Source organism: Mesoplodon densirostris, chromosome 13 (assembly GCF_025265405.1).
Source record: "Mesoplodon densirostris isolate mMesDen1 chromosome 13, mMesDen1 primary haplotype, whole genome shotgun sequence".
Classification (NCBI taxonomy): Eukaryota; Metazoa; Chordata; class Mammalia; order Artiodactyla; family Ziphiidae; genus Mesoplodon; species Mesoplodon densirostris.
In genome coordinates, this window is record NC_082673.1 from 86,044,865 (window position 1) to 86,068,622 (window position 23,758).

Sequence of the window (23,758 nt, forward strand, 5' to 3'; positions counted from 1 at the left end):
TAAAGTCTAGCATAAAACGTGCATTCTCACAGAGAGCAGTAAATGAAGAAACCTAAAGACTCCTGGTGTTTTCCACACATTTCATAGCCTCCCCTGTTCCACTTCTTAGATATAACTATCCTGAAATGATGTCTGTGAAGAGCCGGTGGCAGCAAACATCTGACTGAAAGCTTAGCTATGTCTTACAGCTTCCAGTCGGGGATGTTTACAACAACAGGCTTTCTGGACAACGAATTAACAGAAGGAATAAACACAAATGTTGCCGGTCACCATCTTTATCTAATGATTGATAGGCTTTTTAGTCCTGAACGCTATCTGTGACATCTTGGGACAAAAATGATAAAGTGAATGCTATTCATTGGCAGGAGAGAAGCAGTTTATCAACAGCAATTTTTCCCTAAATAAATTACAAAAGACAATATGCATTATAAAGTTGTCTTGGCAAATATGTAACATTAAAGATTTTACCCAGTTATCCTACAAGATACATTTTCTCTTTGCTACATGCAAAAATGAGGTTTTCTCTTCCTAAACCCAGAGTTTCAGAATTAATAATAAACAACACACTAGAATGACAACCCTAATGATCAGACTGACCATACATCTGCCTGAAACAGTCCCAATTTATGACTGTTGCCCTGATATTATCATTAAAAGCGACTCTCTTCATTAACAAAAGTGTCCTAATTCAGATTGCTAATACAGTGGGTTTTACTGGTAGCGGATCTAAACCGAGTAAGTGTCTAATATTTTCTTCCCCTGTCCCCAGCTGATTTAGGTTAGGGATGTGCAGTCCCTGGAAATGAACAAAGCAAAGTAGATAATAAGCAAACAAACTCATGACCTTGGCTTTGTTTATAAAACAATAATACACTGAAACCATTTTGTTTCCCACACCACTTTCCTGAAAGAGAGACGGAAGACTAGGTGAAATATAAAAAATCTGCACTCCACTGAAACCAAGATTTGCTTTAATCTAAAGCATGTGAAATTACTGTCTCTTAAAAAAAACAATTAAAACAATTAGAGTCTACAATTTTCAGTGATTTCCAAGAAATGAACATACATACACACACACATACCCTGCAGGATAACTACTGAACACACCAACATACACAATTTTGAGAGGCTACTAATTTTCTAATATTAATTAATTTCTTTGAGAAACTATGGAGTAAGTAATTTCAGTCACTGATATTTACCGTGTGATAATATTTAAAGTTGCTTTCTGAAAAAAATTTTTTTTGGTTTAAATGTCATAAAACTCTACCCATTACAGAAATAATGCTGGAAATAATGAGGAAAGTGCATGTGGTCTCTATGGATACAAGATGACCTTCATTGTTTCTGAAGATAAATACCTTAAAAACAAAAAAACAAACAAACAAAAAAACCCAGTGGCTATTTCCAACGAAGGCTATTCAAGCTGTTCTACAATTGAAGATTTCCAGATTTAAATTTTAAAATATAGTTATTTCATGCCTAGGTAGGTACATGATACTTGACTAATTAGGATGCTGCACATTAAGTTGCAATAAACCAGTGATTACAACTCTCTTCTTCAAACCATTTCCCCCTCTGTTCTCAGTTTAATTTTTTTTAAAGGCTGAGCAAATGACAGAAATGTTTTATCAGAGCTACTGTATTTAACTTACACATAATTCTATAATACACAGAATCTTTTCTTCAGGGTTATTAGGGAATTTTGTCAAATGTTATACATTTGCTTATGATGTATTACTTTTTTTAAAAAATGCTGGTTTTTATTTATTATTATTTAAATTTATTTTTGGCTGCACTGGGTCTTCGTTGCTGTGCGCAGGCTTTCTCTACTTGTGGCGAGCGGGGGCTACTCTTCACTGAGGTGCGCAGGCTTCTCACTGTGGTGGCTTCTCTTGCTGCAGAGCACGGGCTCTTGGTGTGTGGGCTTCAATAGTTGCAGCACATGGGCCCAGCAGTTGAGGCACTCAGGCCCTAGAGCACACGGGCTTCAGTAGTTGCAGTGCATGGGCTCAGCAGCTGTGGCACGTGGGCTCTAGAGCAGAGGCTTCATAGTTGTGGTGCATGGGCTCTGTTGCTCTGCGGTATGTGGGATCTTCCTGGACCAGGGCTCGAACCCGTGTCCCCTGCATTGGCAGGCGGATTCTTAACCACTGCACCACCAGGGAATTCCACTTATGATGTATTCTTGAAGACAGTTGAAAATTAAATGGACAGAAGTTGAATAATTAAATATAAGAAAATCCATTATGAAATACATTCTATAATTTAAAAGTATCTTCTAGACACAAACTATAATAATAATATATAATCTGTATTTCATAAATGTTCTTTTTGTTCTTTTATTCATCATCAAAAACAGAGTAAGCAGGTCAAACCTAATGAAGGTATAGCTGAGGCTAAAGATGAACAATTTTTGGTGTGCTTAATGATTTCCGTATTTGTCATAAATGTATTACATACTTGAGAGCTACCATTCTTACCACTAGTGTTAGCACTTTACTTTTCCCTTTACAAATTTTTCTAAGAACGGGCAAAACACACATTAGATTCATACAAACAATCTGCTGTTCAGACAGAAATGGGTATGAACTGTTGGCTGGCATAGTGCTACTGTGCAGAAACTGGAAATGTTTGTCAAATCCATCTGTCAGTGATAGTTTTGAGTATCCACATATAATGTATGCCAGGCCACACTTGCCACAGACTCTGTCACACCATAGATCCCACAAGTACAACGCTGAAAACGAGTTAGATACCTAATACGTTCCCTTCAATGTGACAACCCATAATGAAGACATTATTCCTCAAAAGTACAGCTGACATTTGAACAACAGTTTGAACTGCTCGGATGCACTTATATGCAGATTTCTTCCAATACATACATACATAGAGTATTACAAGATCCGCAGTTGGCTGAATCTGCACATACGGAAGCATGGATGTGGAGGACCGGCTACGGGACTTGAGCATCTGCAGATTTTGGAGTCTGTGGTGGGTCCTGGCACAAATGCCCCGCAGATACCAAGAGGCAACTGTATTATTATAAGGAAGCTTTCCTGGGTACAGGAACTTGTACTAGACTACGTAAGAAAATAGTTAAGAAATACCATTTTGTAACTTAAGATAAACATGCTGAAAAAAAAAACAACTTCTCAGTTGGCCTAGATTTTGCATCCTCTAAGAGAAATCTAAGGCAGGGACACTGCTTGGACTAGTAGCAGAGAGGTTATATGCCAAGTCTTAAGGGAAGCAGGGTGGGACTGGGAAAAAAAGCTGGCAAAAGGCAAGAATTCACAGACCAGTAATAAAGGTTATGAAGCAGAAAGCGTCCACATTAAAAGAAAAAAAAACCCCAGATACCCCAAAAGATATTCTCTTCTCTTCTTCAACCTATTCAATAATACTTATCACCCTCTATATGCTTCATGTTAAAAAAAAGCAGAGATTAAAAAACTAAGGAAAAGAAAATGATAAAATATTTAAATTAATAAACTCAATCCACTTGAAAAATTTATAAAGTGATGAGGTGCTTAGGATAGACAGATGAAAACAACATGCTTCCTGTTCTTTGAGGCTTATTTATGATTTACTCATTATTACCAATTGCCATATGTAACACAGGCTTGAGCGTGTTTTCCTACAGTTTCTCAAGCTAGCTTTATAACTAGTTCTAAGGTTAGTAGTAGGACAGGCATTAATTCTACCCTACAGATGAGGAAGAAGGTACAAATTGGAGAAGTGATTTGAGCAAGCTCAGCCATTGACTATGAGCCACTATCCAGGAACCACCAACATGGCGACTACCTCTGAGGACAAATAAGCCTGGCAAACTGAAATACCTGAGAACAATCAATGAGGTGATGAAGATGAAAGCGCTGAAAAGCAGTGCTCAGTTGTAAAGTACATGATAATCATCGCCATGACATCTTATGTCTGCAGAGCATGTTCACACCTTTCATATGGATTTTCATAGTGATAATTCTGAGAAGCAGGCAAGGTGGGTACTATTATCCCTACTACACCCAGCTTAAATCAGTTCTGCTATAATAATGAATATGTGTTCTCTGGAAGTAACGACCCATATCAGATACTTTATGTGATATTCAAATTGATAATCAAATGAAAGTTTACCTAAAAAACTTACTATATGTGTGTATATACAATGTGTATGTGCATGTGTGTGTATACATATATATGTATGTGTATAAATGACTTATTTTCAATTCGACTGTTTTTTGTTTTTTTTTTTTAAACTTTCCCCCCATTTCTGTCACCTTTAACGGGATCAGCTGTTTTTTGTGCTGCATGATCACAGCTCAGACACACAAACACCCTTTGGGATGGTTAGTGCTTAGGCTCATCAGCAGAGAAGCAGTTCCTTTTCCTCACAAATCTGAATAAAACACCATCACACTCACACTGGACATGGCTTGACCCCAAACCAGCAGCCTCAGCTCTACCTATGAAACTGTTAGAAAAGCAATTCTCAGGCTTCTACCCCAAACCTAATGGATCAGGAATTAGAGGGAACGAGACCCAGAAATCACTGTTTTACAAGCCTTCCAGGTAATTCTGATGCACACTAAATTCTTTTAACCACTGATCTAGGTTTCTACCATAGTTCCAATAACATGCCTAAAGCCCACTGACAGAAGAGCTCTCTGTTAGGGTGACCACTAGCCCTGCATTAGGGTTTGTCTGGGACTGAAAGGGACTATCAGTTTTAAAACCAGGACAGTCCTGGGCAAACAAGGACTAACTGGTCACCCTAATCACCATTACAGATCAAAAATGAAAAAACTATTCACTTAAAATGGAGCATTGATATTATGGACGAAATGCATGTTGCCTTTTGGGTAGAGAGAGAAGGTTATATTAAAACCCCAGGAAGTGTTAATGGATAATTTAGTTTACCATTTCAGTGTAATTATGCATTTTCTCCATTAATGCTCGGAACAAAGAAAGTGTAGCTTTCCACAATAGGGGTGCCATATAGCTACATATAAGCACTGATTTGTTACGTACTTACTGAAAAAAAGTTTGCCCAGGAATGCTTCAAACCTGAAGGGAGGTAGGGTAGGGCAGTGTTTGGATAAAATGATCAAACACTTTATTAAACTATAGGGCAATCAGAAATTTGTATTTTTAAATTAAAAAAAAATTTTTAATGTTTTTCGCCACACCACATGGCATGTGGGATCTTAGTTCCCTGACCAGGGATCGAACCTGTGCCCCCTGCAGTGGAAGCCTGGACTCCTAATCAGTGGACCACCAGGGAATTCCCTGTATTTTTTTTAAATAAAATTCTCTGACCACAGTCAAAACTGATAGTGAGTTGAATAGCAGCCAGATTTTTAGATTCTCAAGATTTTTAGATTTTTAAGAATCCTTTCAGATTCTTCAAATACTGCCCACTGAAAGTCCTAGGTCAAAAACAGGGTAAAATTAGTCACCAGTGACACACAGCTGGCTGTGAGTGTTAAGACCATTTACATCAGGTAAGCTGAGCAGGTCTGTGGTCCCACAGCACTCAGATAACTGAAAGGCAGATTCTCTTTTTAAAAAAAAATTATTTATTTGCCTACGTCGGGTCTTAGTTGCCGCATGTGGGATCTTCATTGTGGCATGTGGGTTCCTTCATTGTGGCACGCAGGCTCTTTGTTGCGGCATGCAGGCTCAGTAGTTGCAGCACACGGACTTAGCTGCCCCGTGGCATGTGGGATCTTAGTTCCCTGACCAGGGACTGAACCCACGTCCTCTGCATTGTAAAGCGGATTCTTAACTACTGGACCACCAGGGGAAGACCCAAGGCAGAGTCTCTTCAGCCAAGAGGATGCAAGAGGCTCCAAACTCTTTTTTAGACACTTAAAACACCATGAACTGCACCCAAAACAAAACCGGTAACTCACAGACCTAGAGTGCTCTCCATGATTCATATATACCATAAGCCAAACTACAACGCTGAAAATTTCCCATAATCCTGGAGGGTAGCACCATATAAATGCATCACGATGATGCAATTCACATTTCAACAAGTGTACTTCATTTTCAAAATCCACACCTGGAAGGAAAATTGCCAACTTCAGCCTCAGTGTACAAGCAAAAGGAGATTTCAACAAATAAGGATCTAAGAAACCCTAACTGTGAACCTTAGTGACACAGAGAATATATATCCACACACTTATATATTAGACATACCTCTACATGTGAAACCTTAAATGGTTGTCATGCTTCTCACTATGTATGTCCGAATTTCAAAGCTGCTTTTTTTTTGAATTTTATTTTTTTCAAAGCTGTTTTAATCTTCAGAAATTATCCATTTGTATCTATTTAATTTTAAATACTGTTTTCAATTTTTCAGGCTTTTCTAGTAAGAAATCTACTTAATGCTTTACTTGAGAAAAAGAATCCTTTTCTAAAGACAAGAGGTATAAATGACTCTCCTAGTAATTTATCTTCCATGAAGTCTGTTTACACTGTTTCCCTGAAGTCACACCTGTTCGATCAAATGCTTGCACTTCCACTGATATACTGGCTGTGTGACTTTTAAGTTACTTAACTACTCAGAATCAGTGTCCCAATCTGTAAAATAAGAAAATCCTATAATGTGAAATTAAAAATAACCCTCACAGAGTGGCTGTGAAGTTTAAACAAATAAAATTATGTGAGTATAAAAGCATATTTGAAACAATAAAGCACTATATAGATGTTAATAGTGTTTACAGGTTTGTACCTACACTTTCTTGAAAACCTTCCTCCTGAAAGCATGAGTCTGCATCTGAAAGACCTAACAACCATGAGGGTCATGGTTTGTGTAAAGACAACAGAGTTCTACAGAATTCTCTTTGACGTGGCATTAACTGACCTGGGCAAAAATCAAAAACAAAGGAACATCAACAACTCTGGCTGCTTTCACACTAAACAGGCTAACTAGGTCCATCCATCAGTAATGATATAATGACAGTAATATTGGGTTGGCCAAAAAGTGCCCTCAGTTTTTAGGTAAAACTAAAAGACACATTTTCATTTTCACCAAGAACTTTATTCAACAACGTATTCACCCTTTTGTTCCACTACCTTCTGCCATTTTTCAGGCAATTTCATAATTCCAACTTCCCAAAACTTTTTATCTTTTTGAGCAAAGAACTGTTCCAGGCGCCTTATACAGTCTTCCAGGAAACTGAAAATTTCTCTGTTAAGAGAATTTTGTAAAGACCGAAATAAATGGAAATATGAAGGTGCAATGTCTGGTGAATACGGCAGATGAATTAGAACTTCCCTTCCCAGCCAAGCTGCAACAGTTTTTGCCTGGTCATCAAAGAACATGTGGTCTTGCATTATCCTGATGGAAAATTATGCATTTTCTGTTGACTAATTCTGGGCGCTTTTCATCGAGTGCTGCTTTCAGTTGGTCTAACTGGGAGCAGTACTTATTGGAATTAATCGTTTGGTTTTCCAGGAGGAGCTCAAAATAGAGGACTCCCTTCCAATTCCACCTTATATACAACATCACCTTCTTTGGATGAAGACCAGCCTTTGGTGTGGTTGGTGATGATTCATTTAGCTTGCCCCACGATCTTTCCCGTTCCACATTATTGTACAGTATCCACATTTCATCCCCGCCACAGTTTGTTTTAAAAACGGAATTTTTTGTTACTTTTAAGTAGAGAATTGCATGGGGAAATACAGTCAAGAAGGTTTTATTGGCTTAACTTATGTGGAACCCAAACATCAAAGTGATTAACATAACCAAGCTGGTACAAATGATTTCCAATGCTTGATTTGGGTATTTTGAGTATGTCGGCTATCTCCCGCGTGGTATAATGTTGATTGTTCTCAATTAATGTTTCAATTTGATTGCTATCAACTTCAACTGGTCTACCCGACTGGAGCTTCGTCCAGTGAGAAATCTCCAGCATGAAACTTCGCAAACCACCTTTGACACATTCGATCAGTCACAGCACCTTCTCCACACACTACACAAATCATTTTGTGCGTCTTGGTTGTATTTTTACCTTTCCTGAAATAATAAAGCATAATATGCCGGAAATGTTTTTTTCTTCCATCTTCAATATTAAAATGGTTACACAAAAATTCACCAATTTTGATAAGCCTTTTTTTTGAAATGCACGCTGATAGGACAGCTGTCACATACAATCTAACAAAATGGTTTTGAATGAAGTTAAAGACAACTAAGTGCTACCAGAGCCATCTTAGGGAAAAAACCGAATGAACCTTTTGGCCAACACAATACTATAAACACTACTCTTCGTTTTCACTTTGAAGTGAAGAAAGGTTTTAAAATCTAAAATTATAAAAGATAAACTTGGTTTTAATTACACAGATCATGGACTGGTCAGCCCATGGCTAACTGGAATGCTACTAAATGGGAATATCAGCACAGAAGTAACAAACGTATCCAACGTAAGTTAAGACAGAGGAGGCTTCTACCAGAAGCTGAGAACCCTGGACTGACCTCCTGTGAGTCTACCCTCACTTCTGAGTAGCAGCACCTCTGGCTGTGCTGCTCAGGCACCTGCATCATAAACTCTCCAGCAGCCCCATGGCCCCTCACCTATGTGGGCAGTGGGACGCTCTGAAGTGGGCAGCTAAAGTAGATATGCAGGTCGCAGAGCATCTTCTTGCCTGTGCTCAGCACACCACCAGTCATCAGGCAGAGACCTTAGACTCCAATTACTCTCAGTGGAGTCCTGGATGAGCCAGGCTCCATCTGGCTGTCCCAAAGGTAGAAAGCACCCACCAATGCTTCTCAACAAACCTGTAACCTATGAGAGGCAAACCTAGGACCTGTTTTTGGGAAGCCCTGGCCTAGAATATTTATGGAGTGAATAGCTGTTTCAGACACTGGTCTAGCTATGGGGGAAGTGGTGGATAAAATATCTGTTCTCATGGAGCTTACCATCTCTAGAGGAGGCTCCAAGGTTGAGTGCAGCATGTTAGGGATTTAGATAATACTACAGGCAACGAGGAGCCAGAGAAGACTTTTAAGACACAAGATTAGAGCCTGTTTAAGAAAGATCAGACTGCTGCTGATATATGTGATCTAAAAGAGGGGAGGTGGGCAGAATAACTGGCTGTAAGACCGCTGCAACGGTCCAGACAGGTCATAAAGGCCTGCTTCATGATGACGGGGATGATTTAAAAAAATAAATAAGTAAAAGGTACAGTAAAAGTAAAAACCTTCAAAGTTTCTTATAGCCTACACAGCCGACGTGAATGGTAAATTCACTGATAAATCCCACATGTTTCTGCTTTTTCTTTTGAAATTTTTGGCTAAATCTCTGATTTTTTTTTTCTCTTAAAAGCAGAGAGAAAGATATAAATTCTAGGGAAAGATACTAGTTACCAAGATTCTAGTTCATTTTAGTCTGATTCTAGTTTTATAAAGGCTAGCACCTGAGTTGCTGGCTGTATCTTCTGGAAAGAGTAGTTTTAAATAGTATAGAAGGCATTAAAACTACAGAGGGAAAAAAACAGCCATCAGCTAATTAATGGAAGGAAGTAGTACATGGGGACAGAACAATTTAAAATTCAAGTCAAGGCCAGTGAGCTCCTTGAGACGAAAAGTATGAGGATGAAATGATCAATTCCATTAAAGGTTCAAAAGGAAGACAGCGTGACAAACTAGTTAGAGGACAGAAGGAATAAACAGCAATAGAATTACGATCATCCTCATTATATTCCAGACAAACCCCATGGACATGAAACCAAAAATGCTGAAGACTGGGAAGCAGAACTGTAGACACACCTAAGATGTAGGAAACTGAAAAGGGTACTCAAACAGCAGTCAATCTGAGGCAACTAAAGTTGAGGCACTGAAGTCCAAGGGAAATTTGTATAATTTCTGATGAGAAAAATAATAAAAACTTCAACAACCCAGTGCTACCATTCTCAGTTCAGAAAAAAAACAAGCACCTCCACACTGTGAGAATGACGGGGAACAGCGATATATTCGGCAAGCACTGGCACACGTGTTTCTCTTCAATCTTCTGAAATGACCAGCATACACAGTATCCAGAGTCTTTCGCTGTGACAAAGTGCTCACGTGCATCCCTGTTAATCCCCAATAATCATAATTCTATTAATGTCTAGAACGCCAATCCCAGAGCATTCTCTTAAAATATTTTTTGGAATCACCTTCTGATAGTCTACTCTTAGGAAGGAAGTACTGGATAATAATTAAGAACCTGAGCTTTACAGTCAGAACTAGGCCAAGCATTTAACTTGGTGACTCTGAAAAAGTGACTCTACTCTTCTATGGCTACTTTCCCATCTGTAAAATGAGATTTTAAAATACCTATCTGGTAGGGTTATCGTGAGGGCTGAATACGATTATGTAACACCCATCAACGCTGAGCTCTGCGGCAGGTGTAAAGCTAGTAGGCAATAAATGGAAGGAGAAAAGGAGGGGAAAAGATTCTTCACCTCCTCTTTGCAACTTTTTTTTTCACACAGCTTTCCCCATTTTAAATTCTTTATATTTCATTTTTACAAATCCTGTTTATCCTTTAAGGCCCAGTTCAAATGCCAAACTCTCTATGAAAACTGGCCACTTAAAATGTATGATAGATATGCATCAATAATCAGAATAGTTAACACTTACCTAGTGTTCTAAGTGCTTCACACATATTAACTCATTTAATCCTCCTAGCGGCCCTGTTAGGTAGGTAGTATTATCCTCTTTTTGTAAATGAGTGTGAGACAGAAAGCAGTCTGCCCAGAGCGACACAGGAGCTGGTGGACTGGGCTCTGAACCCCTCGCACAGCCTGGCTCCGGAGGCAGCTCTCACCTGTGCTGCACGCCGTCGCCGTCAACTGAGATGGATGAGTAATTACTGCAGAGATCTTCAGAGAGTTGACAGCTTTATATTTAGTATAGCTGGAGATGTTTTCTGTACAAGCCACGGATAGCTTATTCACCTTTCATTAAAAATACCCCTATAGCTCAGTTCCTCAATCTGCACAAGATAAAGGGGGAAAAACTGTTATTCACACACAGTTTGGTTTTACTGTTTTTTAGGCTGCTAACTTGAGTCCAATTTTCTCAGTGCACATTTCTAAAATTCTAGTTCCCTTCTCTTATAAGGCCCAGGAGATGGATAACGGAGACCATAAAATGGAGATCATTTTACCCCCATATGACCCAGACGATAGAGAATGCCATATCACCTACTACATTAGACGGTCAAAACTGGTTGTCATCTGGTAATTCTGTGCAAATAAAGTACAGTCATCAGGAACTGATTACCTAATATCCTCAACAGTGTATGCCATATTTCCAGGTTTCGATTTTATACACACACACACACACAAATACACACACAATGGCAAAGATACTCCTTGTAGATAAAAGATATTGATATTACTCTTCAAACTAAGGAAGGCTCAGGGTATGAAATTGAGTTTTATCAAAAAACTAAATACAAATATGAACATTCTTTGTGTGGGAGACACAATGTTAATATCTTCCCTTTTAAATCAAACTTTCTAACACAGAAACAGAGCAAGAATAAAACATACCTGGCCAAGGGATAATGTCTGGCTTTTACAGAAAATTATAAGCTCTTGAAAGAGAAAGGCTTAAAAGGAAACTACTGTTTCTCCATAATCATAGCAGTGCTACTTTATCTACCTGTTCTCTGAATGCATTTTTGGTGCCTTGTTTTAAGATCGAAAACATGCTGTAAGATCACGATGAAGTTCATACGCTAGTTTTCTGAGGAATGGCCACCCCCCCACCCCAAAATAGAACACAGTAAAAAGGCAAATAAGCCAAAATAAACAAGAAAAGTCATTGTTTCTCAGTTTCCTTTAAGAACTTTTCAAAAATTAAGAGTAAAATCTGCACCATTTGAGAGGAGGACTATATCAAGTTCAACTATTCTTAAATTAGTCTCTAAATGGGTTTCTACTTAAAATAAGACAAGCTGTCACCGGTGGCTTATCACTAGCTGTGGGTCCATACGGAGGCTTCAGGCCTCTCAGGTGGCAGAAGCAGAGCAGGGCTGTCGAGACAAGTCTTCCTGGTCAGATACAGTCTGACCTTTGAATTCACTTAAATTTAGCCCAGGGCTATGGCTGGGAGGCAAAAAAGCACAAGAAAGCCCAAATAGCTAAGGCAATATAATGCATACTACACTAAAAGGCGGGGCTCAGCACATCCCCGACTCTGCAGATAAACAGATTCTGAACTCAGAGCCACTTAACAGACACAACCATCACAACAGGCTAAGCTCCCACAACAGGCTAAGCTTGCCCTTATCATGGCATTTAACTTGTATGGCACCTGTTTGTTTACTTGTCCGTTTCCACACTAAGGGAATGGCTGTCTGGTTCATGCCAATATCCGTAGTCCAGGGGTAAGTGTAAAATAGCACAGGTGTAAAATAAACGAGCAACAGAGAAGAAGGCAGCAAATATAAAGAAAATTGATGTCCCCGTCTTTTCCCTGGTTCCATATTTTGCCTCAAGGACCTCTCATCTTACACCTGGGGAGGATAATATAAACCAGGCTTATTTTATTTTTTTTATGTTTATGTAATGTGAACCATTTAACCTCTTTGGATCTGAGTTGCCTCTTCTATAAAAGGAAGGAACTGAAACCAACGAATTCTTAACTTCACTAGTTCCATGATTCTATGATGGAATCATATTCTAGTAATAAAGTTTTGTTAATATTTACTGAATGCCTCCATGTCAATAGTTACGCTTATATCTGAAACCAAAGTTGTGCCTTTACTGCTATGCTAGTCAAGTGCCATATAAACTTGTAAAAGGAAAAAAATCCACAAGACACTATTTTTGAAAATACATGCAAGTGCGTAACAAGTCTTAGTAAAATTTAAAAGATATAAAATAGTATAAAAGTATTTGCTTTAGATAATGCATACTTGGCTTAAGAGTCTGGCTGGGATTTTTATATCAGGGAAAATAAGTAGTTTAAAGTTTCTTGGGCAACTGGAAATCCAAGTCACACTGAAACGTGCAGCTTGCTGATGTCTCAGAGCTGCGCTCACATTTCCAAAGGCCCACGGCAACAATGCCACCTATGATCAGGTCACTTCCTTTCTTAAAACCCTCCCAAGGCTCCCCTCTCTGCTTGGAGGAGAATGCAGTCTCCTTCCTGTGGCCCTCTCGGACTTCCCTACTCCTCTCGACCAGCATTCGGGGATCCTCTCAATTCCTCCAATTTGCCGAACCTTTCCCCCTTCAGAGGCTTTGCACTTTCTCTTCCCTGCCACACAAGCTCACGCAGATCTTCACATGGCTGGTTCCTTCACATCCTGCTCCAACACCGCCTCCTCTGAGAGGCCATCCCTGCCCACCCACTGTGAAGGCACTCCCAACTTTATCGTACCTCCCCCTCTTTGGTCTTCCTCACAGTTCTTATCATGACTTGAAATTATGTACTTTGCTTATTCCTTTACTTGTTTACTGTCTGCTTCTCCTGGCATAACCTGCCAGGTTGGAAGCTTTATGAGAGCAGGAACCTTGCTTATCCCTTTTCCTCCTGTAATTCTAGAGCATGGAACAGTGTCTGTAGTCTTTTTTGGAAAATTTGACAAGCTTCTTCTAAAATTCAATTAAAAATGCAAATTTAAGTGTTAAACATTTGTTGAATAAAATAATAATAGTAATGGGAGCTATTTTGTTTAAAAGCACTATTCCAGGCTCTTTACACAAAGCGGCTCACGTAACTTCACGATGGCTCCATGAAATGGACATTATTATTCCATGTTACAGATGAGGAACTGAGGCTCAAAAAGTTAATCAGAAAGAGAATGGCATAAAGGTGATGCCTACCGCTCTGGAATTTTCTAGGTTCTAGACTCTAAATCCACCTACATTTTTAATCTCTAAAATATTTAAGAACTGTTATAATGCTACAATAAAAAAAAGATAAAAGGAAAGATGACTCAAATGAGGTAAGACCAGATTCTTAAAATGAAACTGCCATTCCTGTCAGATGATTCCAATAAACAAGGGAAGTGAGAAGTATGACATTATGAAGTACCTGAATAATTCCTATTTTTAAAGGCTACGTCTAAAAAGATGGAAGATAATCCTACACTAGATGAAAAGACTGCCATTCATCTGTTTAAGAGTTGTGAAAAGGCAGCCACAGTTAAAAAACAACAACAAACTAGTGAGCTAACAATCACAAGTTGAACTTTAAAAATACATATTTATAACAGCATTAAAAATATGAAATATTTAGGGATTGTGGTGGTTAAATTTTGTGTGTCAACTTGGCTAGGCTTTGTGCCCAGCTGTTTGGTTAAACACTAGTCTAGGGACTTCCCTGGTGGTCCAGTGGTTAAGACTCCATGCTTCCACTGCAGGGGGTGCGGGTTCGATCCCTGGTCAGGGAACTAAGATCCCACATGCCACCCCGGGGCCAAAAAACAACACGAAACAAAACGAACACTAGTCTAGAGGTTGCTGTGAAAGTATTCCATAGATGTGATTAACATTTACAATCAGCCTATGTTATGTAGAGGAGATCACCTTCCACAATGTGGGTAGGCCACGTCCAATCAGTTGAAGGCCCTCAGAGCGAAAAATGGAAGTTTGCTGGGGAAGAAGGACTGCTGGGTCAAGACCAGGACAGAAATCCTGCCTGAGTTCCCAGCCCCCTGGCCTATCCTACAGATGCTGGACTCAGGACTGCAACAGCAACTCCCTTGCTGGACGCAGCCTGCTGGTCCATGCCGTGGATTTTGGACTTGCCAGCCCCCGCAATCCTGTGAGCCAATTTCTTAAAATAAATCTCTCTTTCTCTCTCAACCCCTCCTTCTCCCCGCCCCCCCACCCTGACACCCCTACCTTACGATTCAGCCACTCCACTCCTGGGTATTTACCCAAGAGAAACAAGGGTGCTATGTCCACATAAAAGACGTGTACATGGATGTTCACAGCAGCTTTATTTGTAAAGGCCAAAAACTAGAAACAACCCCTATCAAGAGGTGAATGGATACACAAGCTACAGTATATCCATGCAATGGAATACCACTTAGCAATAAAAAGGAATAAACTATTAATAAATGCTACAAAATGGATAAATCTCAAAATAATCATGCTGAGTGAAAGAAGCTAAACTCTTTTGAGTGCATACTGTATTCTAGGACATGCTGACTAAAGTAAAGTAAAAGAAAATAAATAGTAGTTGCCTAGGTAATAAAGGGGGGAGGTGACCAAGAGGGACTAGAAAAATTTGGGGGTGACAGATGCTCAGTATCTTGACTATAGTGATGGTCTTCTGGGTATACACATATGTCAAAGCTTATCAAATTATACACTTTTGATATGCACAGTTTACTGTGTAACAATTATATCTTAATACAGCTGCTTCAAAAAAAGATATCTGTCAGAAGTGTTAAGGAAAATTTTCTTTTGTTTTATTTATTTAGTTTTGGCTGTGTTGGGTCTTCGTTTCTGTGCGAGGGCTTTCTTCTAGCTGCGGCAAGCGGGGACCACTCTTCATCGCCTCTCACTATCGCGGCCTCTCTTGTTGCAGAGCACAGGCTCCAGACGCGCAGGCTCAGTAGTTGTGGTGCATGGGCCTAGTTGCTCCGCGGCATGTGGGATCCTCCAACACCAGGGCTCGAACCCATGTCCCCTGCATTAGCAGGCAGACTCTCAACCAATGCGCCACCAGGGAAGCCCAAGGAAAATTTTTAAGGCTTAAAAATGCCTTCTCGGCGAATTCCCTGCCTGTTCAGTAGTTAGGACTCAGTGCTTTCACTGCCAAGGGCCTGGGTTTGATCCCTGGTCAGGGAACTAAGATCCCACAAGCCCCGAGGGGTGGCCAAAAACTAACTAACTAAATAAAAAGCCTTCTCAACAAAAAGAATAACAAAGGCCATCTCCTTACTTGGGATCAACTGTCTAAAGATAATCTAAAGAACTATTTTTCTCCTATCTTGAGTCAGCCTTTTTAAATAAGAAGACTGATCTTTAATCTGGAAGGGTAAGTAAGGATTAAGGGGAAAAAAAAAAAGAAAAAAAAATTGAAGCCCAAGATAGGAAGGAGACAGGAACAGAAAGAAGAAGGAACTGCTTTAAATTCATATTTATAGATTAAGAAAAATCACATCCTAAAATATATCTGAAAATTGGGTAATTTCCAAGGAATCATAAAGAAGTGCCATGAGAATGGATGTAGAATCCATGCAAAATTCTAGAACAGGGGCTTCCCTGGTGGCGCAGTGGTTGAGAATCTGCCTGCTAATGCAGGGGACGTGGGTTCGAGCCCTGGTCTGGGAGGATCCCACATGCCGCGGAGCAACTAGGCCCGTGAGCCACAACTACTGAGCCTGCGCGTCTGGAGCTTGTGCTCCGCAACAAGAGAGGCCGCAATAGTGAGAGGCCCGCGCACCGCGATGAAGAGTGGCCCCCGCTTGCCACAACTAGAAGAAAGCCCTCGCACAGAAACAAAGACCCAACACAGCAAAAATAAATAAATTAATTAACTCCTACCCCAAACATCGTCTTTAAAAAAAAAAAAAATTCTAGAACAGACTTTTAAAAACCTGATTAATAAGGAACTTCTACAACATTTATTTGCTCCCGGTCCTCAACCCTTTCTAATTCACCCTCCTGGGACTTCTTTCTGGGCTCTGGTTCCACCTGTCCCTTAAACACTAGTGCTCTCCCAATCCTCGTTCAACTTGTATGCTCACTCCACAACAGGGTTTGCAACCTTCCATGGGAGTCATAATTCTCTTGATGACTTGATGAAAGCTATAGCTCAGAACAATGTATGTTTGTTTACAGAAAATTTTACATGTAATTATTTCAAAGGTTTCAAGAGCTCCCAGGACCCTGGCCATGCAGTCCTTAGCTTCTCAGGGCAAGAAAACTCCTCACAGAATCCCAGCCTGGGCTTGGTCTCTAAAAACCCCATGCAAAGTGAGGTTGAACACAGCTGTGGCAATGGAAAATCTGAATGCTAACGAATAAACTTCAAATAGCCCCTAGGAGCTCATGATATTTTTCTGGGTATGTTGGAGAAATGGTTCAGCTAGGCAGATTCTCGGTTACCTAGTGAATGCTAATTAATAAGATGTATGAAAGAAGTTTCTAACAACTATTCTGCAGAAGCCCATCCTCTTACACATTCGATTTTAAAAAGGTGATTTGAATGAGGACACAGAAAACATCCTTATCAAATTTTGGATGAGAAGTTGTGACAGTGAGTAGCTGGACCTTAGACCCAGGATTTAAAACATATCGACTAAATTCAGCCTAGGGGTGAAGTGGAGTCGGGAAAGATGCTCAACTCAAAGACCTTTTCATACACATACTCTCCTCTTCCTCAAATACAATAACTGATGGAAATTTAATGCACCCCCCAAGACTGCACACTCCTTGAGATCAAGGCCTAAGTCTCATTTATCTTCATATACGTATCTTCACACAGCACCTTGAATAATGTCAGTATCACGGTCTGCTTGGGCTATACCATGCTATGCTAACAAATAGCTCCAAAATCATGGTGCCTACAACACAGGGGTTTATTTCTCATGTACATTAAATGTCCGTCGTGGATTGGCTTCAGCTCTGTTCCATCGTTCTGGAACCCAGTCGGAAGACTCCATCATTCTGGGACCAGCCCCAGCTAAGGCAGGCTGGTTCCATGACAGAAGGAAAACAGCTACCGGCAGCACCACAAGATGGCATTTAAAACATCTGCTCAAACACGGGACACTTCACTTCCTCCGACATGTTATCGGGTCTAGGAAAGCCGAGTGTCCAAACCTGATGTCAGCAGAGTAGGAAAGACAATCCTCCGACAGAGAGGACCCTGGTAGAGAGGCAACAAATACTGCGAACAATCATACAATCTACCACAGTGCCTTCGTAATAGAAGGTGCTCAGTAACTGGCAGTAATTATTTATATGCCAGGCCATAAATACCACCGGGCAGAGACTGTAATCTGTCTCGCTCACTGACGCATCAGCGCCGCACGGTGCCCGCCACATGGCAGAGGACACGCTAAATCCTTACTAAGTGAACAGGGATAAGATGAGCATGGGATCTGGAATCAAAAACACCTGCGACCAAGTACTATGTCTGCCAATTCCTGACTTAGCGGAAAGCCATTTTTCTCTTCTGATTCTGGGATGGTTGTTGTAAAGATTAAATAAAAATACATGAGAGGGGCCTCCCTGGTGGCGCAAGTGGTTGAGAGTCCGCCTGCCGATGCAGGGGATACGGGTTCGTGCCCCGGTCTGGGAGGATCCCATATGCCGCGGAGCGGCTGGGCCCGTGAGCCATGGCCGCTGAGCCTGCGCGTCCGGAGCCTGTGCGTCCGGAGCCTGTGCTCCGCAACGGGGGAGGCCACAACAGTGAGAGGCCCGCATACCGCAAAAAAAAAAAAAAAAAAAAAAAAAAAAAATACATGAGAAAAAGCACCACGAAAACTGTGCTCTTTTACACAGATGTTATTTCTCCAGATAGTCAAATGGGATGAAATTTGATAAAAAAAATAAACTCATTTAAACTTCTATAGTAATGCACTACATAATATCCTGCATTTATTTTCAAAGCATCAACTGGCAAGTAAAGAATGAGAAAGATTAGACTTAAAGCAGTTCACATGAAAAGGAGACAAAGTTTTAGTTGACCATAAGCTAAATATGATCAAAGGGTAATGCTGCTGCCAAAAAATGTAATGCAAATTTCAGGCTGCATTAATAGAAGGAGAGTATCCAGATAATAGCTTCATTGTATTCAGCAATGGGCAGTTCACATGTGAAGCAGCCAGTCAGTTCTGGCCACCGTATTTGAAGAGGTATACTGACAAACAGACTTTGTCATGAGTTTAGCAATGTGCATGAAAAAGGTCTGTAAACCATGTCATGTGCATATGGTTCGAGAATTGGGGCTTTTTTTCCCTTAGCGTGGCAAAAAGAAGACTCGAGTAGGATTTAACAGTCATTTTCAAACACCTTAAGAGTTAACTGTGTATAAGAAGAATAAGTTTCAAATATATTGCGCTAGACTGCCAAGGACCAGTAAGTGAAAGTTAAGAGGGGAAACAGATCAAGCTCAATGAGAAGTTATTTCTGACACTTAGAAACCTAAAACAAGGAAGGGTGGCTGATAACACGGTTAGAGATGCTACTGAGGAAACTGAATCGGGTGGGAGTCCTACAAATCTTACTCACTCCTCTATGGAACCAAATATTTTTGAGGCGTTTGAAACCGTCCATTTCTCTTTTCTGATTAAATAATAATACTATTAATACTACTAATAACAACTACAAAGAACAAGAACTGAGGTTAAGTAGTAAAACAAGAAGTTGTTTGGCCTGACAAACACAGAAAGGCATGCTGTTGGAAGGAAATGAAATTTCAAGCCTAGATAACATGAAACATAGACACAGTGTCTAGGTCTGTACAGAGGAAATAGGCTTAGTCAAAATTGTATTTATTCTGGAAGTTGGTTTTCCTTGCATGACCTAACTCCTATCATTTTCACGGAGGTGCAAAAGATTTTGTAAAAGTTCCTACAATGGCAACTTAAGCAAAAATTTGCTAACATTAAACTAGTGCTCTTGTTGCAAAACAGCACTAGCGCTATTGATCAACTTGTATCATCATTCACACTTCCCACGGCAGACTATTACACAGAACACCAATGTCATTTAAAAATGGTCCCTCATTAATATCTTATTTTGTTTCCTTAATCTATTCAACATCCAGCACTTTTCCAGTCTCATTCCCAGCTTTCAATTCCCAAGTATTCTCTGCACACTCTGGTCTCTCTAATAGGTCCTAAGTAGTAAAGATAAATGCCTGACTTATCTTTGTATCCTGGCCCCTCAGCTTCACATCACTCACAGCATAGTAAACACTCAAAATTGTTTGTTAAATTCCTTTCTTTAATGAAATATTAAAAAAATAACCTAATGAACTTTTCATTATATTTTAATTGTTACACAAGAGAGAGAAAGTCATAGTAGGCTGTAAGGATATACTGGATACTATGTTCTTGTTATACTAAGACGTGAATAACCACTCTTTACAAAGTATCTTGGAATACAAATTTCTTTCTCCTTTAAAGTCCTCTTTGCATCCTAAAAGGGCACATTGAACGCGATTTTGCCGTACACAGGATTTTCAGAGTACTGACACAAGATGCTAACGCCCCACTTACTTCCCTCACTACAGGTACGTGTGTAAAAATTGAGCTCAAAAACCAGTTTCTTTGACTTATTAAAGTAAATCTGTATGTGCCTTTCCAGAATATATGTAAATTCAGATTTTAAAAAATCTATTCTTGGGCTTCCCTGGTGGCGCAGTGGTTAAGAGTCCGCCTGCCGATGCAGGGGACGTGGGTTCGTGCCGCGGTCCGGGAGGATCCCACATGCCATGGAGCGGCTGGGCCCGTGAGCCATGGCCGCTGAGCCTGCGCAGCCAGAGCACAGGCAGGAGAGGCCACAACAGTGAGAGGCCCGCGTACCGCAAAAAAAAAAAAAAAAAAATCTATTCTTCCAAGCCAAAAACATAAAGGAAAGTATAAAGGAGAAAAGTTCAACACCTATCCTCTACCAAGAAGTATGAAAGTTTAGGACTTACTTGGTACAGGTTAAGGCTTGTTTAGGAACTTGTCACTGGATTCCTGTTCTTGTTACTTCTCTCCTTCCTCTTTTGTGGCACTATCGAGAATTGCACAGGTCATGGGGACACAATGCTCTGCTGCAGAAATCAGGAGAACACGGTTTCGCATCTCCCATGTCCATCCAAAGGACAGAAACGTCTCCATTCCACTGGGAGATGGCAGAATGAGTCAGTAAGGAGATAAACCAGTGATCAGTTAAACGATACAGTAACTAAAAGTGTTCATTTTCTTTTAAATTAGATACTTACGTATTAAAGCAATTATTTTTAAATGATAGAAATGATGTACAACTAAAAAACTGTTTAAATAAGAAGCCACTAGAAATTAATTATAGCTAATATGTATTGAATGTTTTCTGTGTGTTGGGCATTCTTCTAAGTGCTCAACATACATTAACTCATGTTTACCCTTCATCACAGCCATATAAGGTAGTATCCTCATTTTACAGATTAGAAAAAGGAGGCATAAGAAGATGTGGTACATATATACAATGGAATATTACTCAGCCATAAAAAGGAACAAAATTGGGTCATTTGTAGAGATGTGGATGGACCTAGAGACTGTCATACAGAGTGAAGTAAGTCAGAAAGAGAAAAATAAATATAGAATATTAACGCATATATGTGGAACCTAGAAAAATGGTACAGGTGAACTGGTTTGCAGGGCAGAAATAGAGACACAGACGTAGAGAACAAACTTATGGACACCAAGGGGGAAAACTGAGGGGTGGGGGTGGTGGTGTGATGAACTGGGAGATTGGGATTGACATGTATACACTGATGTGTATAAAATAGATAACTAATAAGAAACTGCTGTATAAAAAATAAACAAGATAAAATTCAAAAATTCAAAAAAATAAAGAAAGAAAGAAAAAAAGAAAAAGGTGGCACAGACTAGTCAGATAACTTGCACAAATCACACAGCTATTGACAGGCAGGAAAGGGACTGGAATTCAGGCAGGACAGCTCCAGGGCTCATTCTTTAACTTTATGGGTAGGTATCACTATGGTATACTTGGACATTTGAAGGTCTTTTTGAGTCTATTAACATGAATCACATATAAAGAAATTTTTTTTCAAGACTGCATAGAATTATTATTAAAATGCTTCCACAACCAACTTTTAGGATTAGATGACCAAATCCAATACATTACTTCATTTAAACCACTAGTCCCTAACCTAATCTAATTTTCCATATAATCTATCTTTTGGCTTTATCATACTTCCTGATAAGTGCAACTGGGTACCTCTTATACACTTAACATTGTGCCCGACAATATGTCACTAAAAGTACTTTGCATAGACTAGATCTGTGATGTTTTATTCATACGAGTGTGCATTAAAGTAGTTCTTCTACTTCTCAAGTACTGAATACAATTATTCAACAGACATTTGAATACTTAATGAACACCAAGTAGTATGGATACAAAGATAAGTTAGATGGTTTCTGCTCTCAAGGGAGGCCACAGTTACAAAACAATGAAGCAAGTGCTTTTATGGAGCGATGACCAACGCTCCAAGGGAACAGAGTTCCCCCAGCGTGACAAGGATGAGGGCAGTTCCATGTGCAAAGGCATGGAGATGTAAAAGAACATTTTCCTCTTGGGGAATATCAAGCTATTTAAGTAGGACTACAATGCTAAGTTTAGAAGGAAAGCAAGGGAAACAGTGATAAGAGATGAAGGATGAAGCTGGAGCTAGATAAAGAAGTCTTGTAAGTCATAATATAAAAAGACTCAAGCATCTCAAGGATTTAAGCGGGACGCTGATAAGATCAAATATGCTAACAATAATGGTTATCACACTTCTTGTTTTAAACAATAGTACCCTGATTTCATGAAATCTTACGCAAACGTCCACACTTAAAATTGATCAACGTAAAACTGCACTGGTAGAAACTGGAATGAATATGCTTGGAATGAACCCTTCACAGAATAGTTTCAAAACCACTGCTTTTCAAAGGAAGAATTAACATAGCCACAGAGTTGCGTTTTATTTACTTTATGCCTCTCCCAGTGTGATTCTAACTTCTCAGGTGCCAGGATTCATTCTCATAGTTCCTCTTCAGTCATAGAACCAGGAACACATAGAGCTAAGCAAATACTACTAGGCCTTCAAAATCAATGACAAAAGTTATAATATAGAAAGAGGAAGATCATCAGCTTCTTCACTTATGAGTTAAGCTATAATTTAAGTGACTACATTTTCTAACCTAAAAGTTAGGATTTATGGTTGAACAAATACTAGTGTATTTATGGCCACAGAATATTCAAAACCGTACAGTGCTGGAAAATATAGGATATATGATTGTAACTGGTATGATGTAATGTTTTAAAGATTGGTATACTTGTTTTCTTAACAATGACTTTGTACCTGAAAATGCTTCCCCATCTATCCCTTGAGAATCTGTTCTCCCACCTTATAGAATTTGGAGCTCTAAATAAGATCTCTGAAAATGACCTTCAGTGTGAAACTGCTTATCCTCCTCATAGCCATCTAATATGTCCCCAGCAATAACATGTAAAACTGATTAAAGGTATGCATATGCCTCTCCTGCAATTCACTAGTCTTGATTCTTCACAGTGAGGTGTGCTAATAAAAAAAGCAAGATTACCATTCTATGGAAAAGGTATATAATGATTAATTTAACATGTTTTATATCAAAACTATTATATTCACTTCATACAATTTAATCAAATCCCTATAATCCTTCCCTCTACCCTTCTCCTTCCCCACTGTGGGGAACATAACCACTTACACAGTCTCAAGAATTTTTAAAATATCATCCCCTTTAAAAATAGACTGATTAAAAACAAATGTTCAAAACAATGTTTAACACGTATTAAAAGAAAGTTAAAGAACAATCTCACTTTTCTCTATCACATAAGATACCAACAACCAGCCTGGGCCACTCTTATCATGCGTTAAAAGTTCTCTCATAGCATGTGGTTCAAAGCCCACCAGTGACAATTATTAAAAGGAGGAAGAGGGGAGACAGGCACAAGATACAAATTAAATTCTTCAATATATCATTCGACCAACATGTACAATATATTCACTTACGGACATGTTTAAGAAATGGTCCTTAAACAGAAACAATATAAA

The 23,758-nt window shown here is 39.5% G+C and overlaps 1 protein-coding gene across 2 annotated transcripts in view; it reads right to left on the reverse strand.

The window, feature by feature from the left end:
• The window catches only part of ZFAT (zinc finger and AT-hook domain containing), a 254,220-nt gene that overhangs the window by 224,806 nt on the left and 5,656 nt on the right, over positions 1 to 23,758 (reverse strand). Inside the window, exon 1 of one of the 2 annotated variants that reach the window (XM_060116136.1) lies at positions 20,612 to 20,650. The exons of the other annotated variant lie outside the window; for it this stretch is intronic. The gene's annotated coding sequence lies outside the window, so the exon portion shown is untranslated. Of the gene's footprint in view, positions 1 to 20,611; positions 20,651 to 23,758 lie in introns of those variants that run through there. 2 annotated transcript variants of the gene reach the window in all.